The sequence below is a fragment of the Crinia signifera genome, chromosome 1 (genome assembly GCF_055691185.1).
Source record: "Crinia signifera chromosome 1, ASM5569118v1, whole genome shotgun sequence".
Lineage (NCBI taxonomy): Eukaryota > Metazoa > Chordata > Amphibia > Anura > Myobatrachidae > Crinia > Crinia signifera.
The window spans coordinates 197,539,743-197,546,541 of record NC_139217.1 but is presented as its reverse complement, the minus strand read 5'-3'; positions in this window follow the sequence as shown (position 1 = coordinate 197,546,541).

Sequence of the window (6,799 nt, the reverse complement as noted above, 5' to 3'; positions counted from 1 at the left end):
GGGCCTAACCCCAATGTACATATATACATTTATCCTCGCTGGTGCACTTTCTCTCATTTCTTTTTGCAAGTATTTATGCAGATTTATAATATATTATTAATTTATAATTTTTTTCTTACAAGCTGTTGCATAACCTTAAATCATTATATATTATCAAAATATATTCTCACTCATAAGTGTCCTCAAAGTATAACTTAAATTACTAATATATATAATGTAAATTAATCTCTTATGTCACAAACCCAGTGCTGTTTTCCTCAGGCAGATTGCTCATGGCTCCAAATCAGAATGGCTTGTAACTTTTTAATCAGTACTAAGTGCTGCATGCTGTTTAGCTGCAAGATTAAATTGACTCTGAAAATAGGTTTTACAGCGCTTTCCTAATCTGTGGTAGATGCATTCATGATAAAAATGAAACACTCAAACATGCTTTAAATAGGTTATATTATATTCAGAATGTCACTTGTTTCCACGCTTCTCTTGCTAGCTTGTGGAAAGAGCAAATGTACTTTTAGTTGTTCTTTATATATCAATACTAGATATCTTTTTTTTTTAAGTGATCTGCAAGCAAATGACTCCCAATGTCAGACTGTGTGCTGCTGCCTGCAGACTGGCTGTAACTGACTATGCCGCACATTCTAATTCTTGTGTTTATTTGTAACTATTGCCAGGGCCGGTGCAAGGTCCGTCTGCGCCCTAGGCAAACTAGAAATAACACAGTAGCCCGCCCCCCCCATTCATCAACACCTGCACGTCCCATGTGTATGTATGTATGTATATATATATATATATATATATATATATATATATACATACATACATACACATATATGTATATATATATTTATATAATCAAGGCTGCTCTTGCCCGGCATCCCCTCACCTCTTATAAAACTGCGGGGATTCGCTCCGGGTGCTGGCCGGCTGCCAGACACCCCTTTTCGTGTCCGGTCTCTGGGGATCCTGGGCACTGTGTGCAGTCACACTGCTTCCGGCCCCGGCTGCCCAATGACTGAGGATCCGCACACGCTGGTAGCAGAGGCGGCTGGAGGGAAGGTAGCAGTAACGGGAGGATGGAGGCCGGAAGCCGCGGGTGGATGGAGGCAGGCGGGCAGATGGAGGCGAGCAGGCGGGTGGATGGAGGCGAGCAGGCGGGCAGGTAAATGGATGCAGGGCAGTGGACGGCTGGATGCAGGGCAGCGGACGGCTGGATGGAGGGTAGCGGGTGGGCGAATGGAGGGCGGCTGGCTACTGTTTTTTTCTGTGTGGTTACTGTGTTTCCGCTATGCAGTGACAGCTGACCGCCCCTCAGGTTCCTGCGCCCTAGGCAGCTGCCTAAAGCCCTGACTATTGCAGTTACTAACTGCTGCCAGTGCCAGATTGAGGTCCACATGGGCCTGGAGTGTTATGAAGGGCCTATTTTGACATGGGACAAATGCTGCAGCAGTTTGATAAGTGATCTGGGGAAGTGACCTCTTTGTGGGTTTGGTCAACATAGAGGGTGTGGCCTGTGTTTTCTGTGTGACTGTCTCCTCGGAGGTTGTAGCTTGTGCCTGCCTTCAACTACTTAAAAGTTGGAGCTCAAACAAGAAAATTGTTATCATCATAAAATACAGAGCCATCAGAGACTTTCATATGACACATAACATTAGGACACATTAGGATGTATTACAATGGCCACCATATGATTCAGAGTATCACAGTGACCACCATATGATACAGAGAGTGCTGCAGTGACCACCATCTAATACAGAAACCATTGCAGTGACTGCCACATAAAAAAGACAGCGTTACTTTACAGTGACCAAATAATAACTCAGAAAGCATCTCAGTGACTGCCATATAATACACCAAGTATCCAAGTGACCTCCATACATTAAAAATAACATTACAATAAATACTGTATTATATACAGAATACCAATGACCAGGGCCGGTGCTAGGGTGTCCGGCGCCCTCCTGCAAACCATAAATTTTGCACCCTTTTTCATTGCCACTGCAACAAGCTGAAGCCCGATTGAGGGAGCGTATGCAACATGCAATGCTATGTAGGATCTCGGTGCATGTACATGTATGCATACACCATCTCAGTGCTGTGTCCACAAAATGTTGCAGGCACTAAAGGTACCCATACACGCTGCGAGAATCGCATAAGTTCTGGGCTAGATCACATCGCGCGGCATGCATGCAATGTTTGTGCGATGCGATCCGAAAGCAGTACAAAAAGTATGTGCAGCACATACTTTTTGTACTGTGCGATGCGATGCCCGCAGGCGAGCGCACATCACATTGCACGCTGCTATTGCAGGAGCCAGTGACAGTGAGGGCTGAGGCGCCTTTTCAGCATGGCGCCTACCTGCTTTGCAGGAGCTGCTGAGTGGGTAGCGCCGGCCCTGCCAATGACCACCATAAGTTAAAAAGGGCACCACAGTGCAGCATGACTGCAGCACCAGGCTGCACAATGTTGTAGGAATTCCAATAGGAAGTCACTGCCAGTCACAGCGATCCAGTGCAGTCTCACAAACGGCATCTGGCATCTGGCTCACTAATACAGTATGAGCTGAGGAGGGGGATTTTACTGGGGGTGGTCAAATCCACCACTGATAATAATAGTGGCAATCATACGGACAACCAGAATCATCTTATTTTAAAGATTAAAGTAATTAATTCAAGGCCAGCTTCCCTCTGTACAGGCTCACTTGTCACACATACTTATGTTATAATACTATTATTCTACCTTGTACAGATGTGGATTGAAAGGTCTACATTGTATAGGAAGACAGTCAATATGTCGACAACAAAAGGTCAACGCAGACAAAAGGTCCACATGCAATAGGTCGACACCGTCAAAAGGTCGCCATGCAATAGGTCATCAAGGTCAAAAGGTCAACACAAGCAAAAGGTTGACATGAAAAAGGTCAACACATGAAATTGTCATGAGTTTTTCCCAGGATTTTGGTGTCCCTGACGATGCCTGTTTACATGCTTTGTTCTTTCGCTCACCATGCTTTGTTCCCATTTGTTGTCCATGTGGATGATAAAGTATGAAAACATTGGGAAAAACTCCTGTCAACCTTTTACTTGTGTCAACCTATTGCATGTCGACCTTTTGGTGTGACGTAGTGGCTGGCTACCTAAACACTGTAAACCCTTTGAGTGCTTTGCAGGTCAGTTCTGCCCACAGACACTGAACACAACCAGAAATGTTGATTTAATTTATCAGAAATCATGAGTGAAATAGCATAGGCTTCCTATGGATAGCGCACACATAATCTAATCCTACATTGCCTTTATGGAATCCTCAACCATGGGATCATGTTATATCACTGTAGGTGAGATACACTGATTTACATCAGTTTTACCTATAGTGCTTTATTTTATGTCATTATATATGCAAACTAGTGGTTAGTGCAGTAATATCCGCGTGCGTTCGTGCCGCCGATGTTTTGTGTCTGCGCATGTGCAGAGGCGTCTCTGCACATGTGTGAGCGGGGCGTACGGCCAAATGACCATCGAATGATGGGGGAGGTTCCCTGAGATGGAGGAGGCGTATTCCATGAAAAATACACGTGCGGTCCGTTCGGCCAGCTTCTTACCGCGTACGGACGGAGTTGGCGATCCGTATGGAAGGCAAGGTTTCGCACGCACGGTCCTGGCCGCATATTCGGATCCGGCCGCAACAATCAGAATAAGGGCCTATGTTACTTTATATGGTTTACTTTACCAAAATTCAGAATGGTGTGATTAATAATGTTATATTACTACCATGGCAACCACTGTCACAAGACATATACTGTACCACTGCACATTCCCAATATGACCTATCTGCCTTCTCCTTCCTCTTTTAGCATATACCTGGAGGGTAGGATCTGACAGCCTGAGCGCAGGTAAGTGCATAGGAAATTGTAATATTGCAAAGCTTCAGCCTTCGGGCAGATGTGACCCAAAATTCTGTTGGACATACTGTAGCAAAAAGAGAGTTATAGGGAAAGAGTGTGAAACTATCCCTGGAGAATTTTTACATATAGACAATGATGCACAATTGAATGTGCACCAGATTTCGTAGTGTATTTTGTGTGACTTTGCATTGTACATGCTCAGAAGAATAGAGCATGCATATATGTTCATGCAGCTGTATGCATTTTCACATATCACAATATAGTACCAAAGCGATGGTCATAGAGTGCTGGGCCCGGCCAGGCCCGGCGACAGGGGGGGTGAAAGGGGACAACTGACCCGGGCCCCGACGATCAGAGGGGCCCCAAAGTAAGCCCCACTTATCCGCTCGGCCGGCATTCAATTGCTGCGGGCGGCTGCCAATAAATTACCCCTCCCCCAAACAATAATTTTCATGGTCGCGGCGCTGCTGGGACTCGGGATTGGGAGGACCTCTTACTTCAGTGCCAGGAGCTGCCTGGGGACAGACAGTCGGGAGTCGGGACACGCAGCTCCCACAGGCGCCGCTTACACACACTACAATCGCTGACTGCGGAAGGCTCCTGGCCACCGCTTACACACACTGACATGAGCCGGTGCTGCTGTGGAAGGCTGGAAGATGCCTTTCGCAGCAGCACCAGCTCATGCCAGTGTCGGTAAGCAGCGGGAGCTACATGTACCAGCAAATTGTCCCCATTCATGTAATTCGCACTAGCAATGAAGCGTCTCCAGTGATGCGCTGTGCTGCCAGCTGTGAGCCAATCACTGTAGTTGCCACAGGGACCCAGTGGCCACCTGGCAACCAATCACTTGTAGTATTTCAAAAGCAGCGTGTCCACCTGCCGCCCCATGCCGCACTGAGTAAGTCCAGTGTCATGGTAATACTGTCACCCACTCTCAACACTCCCCTGCCGTGCAGACGCTGCTCACTTACTCTGCTGAGCGTCGTATCAGCTTTTCCAGCCCCCTGGGCAAGGAGCATAAAATGCCCCCTGGGCAACGAGTGTAAAATGCCACCTGGGCAAACAGCACAAAATGCCCCCTTGGCAACCAGCATGCATACACAACCCCCTCTGTGGCAACCAGCATGTAACCTCTGCAACAAGCATATAGGTAAGCAGCACTTATGTGGAATAATGTGTACTGGGCATAACAGTGGGTGCTATAATGTGTACTGGGCATAACAGTGGGTGCTATAATGTGTACTGGGCATAACGGTGGGTGCTATAATGTGTACTGGGCATAACGGTGGGTGCTATAATGTGTACTGGGCATAACGGTGGGTGCTATAATGTGTACTGGCATAACGGTGGGTGCTATAATGTGTACTTGGCATAACGGTGGGTGCTATAATGTGTACTGGCAAAACGGTGGGTCCTATAATGTGTACTTGGCATAACGGTGGGTGCTATAATGTGTACTGGGCATAACGGTGGGTGCTATAATGTGTGCTGGGCATAACGGTGGGTGCTATAATGTGTACTGGCCATAACGGTGGGTGCTATAATGTGTACTGGCCATAACGGTGGGTGCTATAATGTGTACTTGGCATAATGGTGGGTGCTTTAATGTGTACGCGCCTTAGGCATGCACAGTCCTTGTTTTCAGGATTATGTCTTTTCTAGTTTTCTATGTATTCTGCTTTATATGAGTGGGCCAATTCACACTCCCCCCAGGACCCACATGTGTCATGTTGTGGGAAGGAGAGAGGAGGCTTTATTCCATTCGGACCCAGAAAAGGTTGGGTAGGACCCCAATTTTTCTATCTGAGGGGTCCCAGGGACCCACTATTTTTTGGGGGTTTTCACGAACATCGTGTGTGTGTGGCATAATATGTAATGGGCATTATGATATGTGGCCTAATATGTAATGGGTGTTACGGTGTGTGTGGCATAATGCCTAATGGGCATTTTGGATTGTGGCATAATGTCTTAATGGGCATTACGGTTTGTGGTATAATGTGTAGTAGGTATTATGGTGTGTGGCATAATGTGTAGTAGCTATCAGTTCAAAAGTGATACTGTCTGCGCTGGCGGCAGCCATTATATGGGACTTCTTGCCACCAATACGCCCACCATCCATCTCTGCTCCACATAACTGCTAGTGCTTGAGGAGGTGGGGCCCCCCAGAAATATCATGTATGGGGCCCCAAGATTTCTGTTGCCGGCCCTGGGCCCGGCTGAGTACTTTTTAATACCTGGGAGGAATGCCCGCACTTCGAAAAAATGTGCTGAACCCTCTAAACATGCCAGAGTTAAATCCAGGGGATTCAGTGTTATTGCCTCCCCTGGCAAGTAGAGGCAGCAGGCTCCCTATCCCCACTACAGTGCAGTACATACTAAGGATAAGTGGGTTCGGATTTTGGTAATCCGAACACTGCCGAGCATGCTCAACTCGGAACGAAAAACAAGGCAAAACGTCATCATCTCGCCGACAGCATTTATAAGTCCGGGCGGCTCGACCTCATCTTTACTCCAGCATTGGAGAGGGAACTGGGAGGAAGGGTCAATGTCACTGGCGGTCTGTTGAGCATGTGGGGTGGCGACCTGGTGCTGTTCAGTGTTGGTATCCTGTGCTGCCATTAATCCATTTATGCTGCTGTATAAGTGCAGTCCAGTGATACAGCTGTATAATCCAGTCCAGTGACACTGCTGTATAAATCCTACGAAAATACGATTTTTTTTCGGTGTATTCGTATTTTTGGCTTTTACTATGCCAAAAATACAAATATTCGTATTCATATTGATGGGACATTCGTATTTGTATTTACAAATACGAATGTCTACACCATCGATAGAATACGACAGGAATCACCATTCAAAAGAATGGTGGTTCCTGATTTACTAAGCAGCCGTATTGAAAAT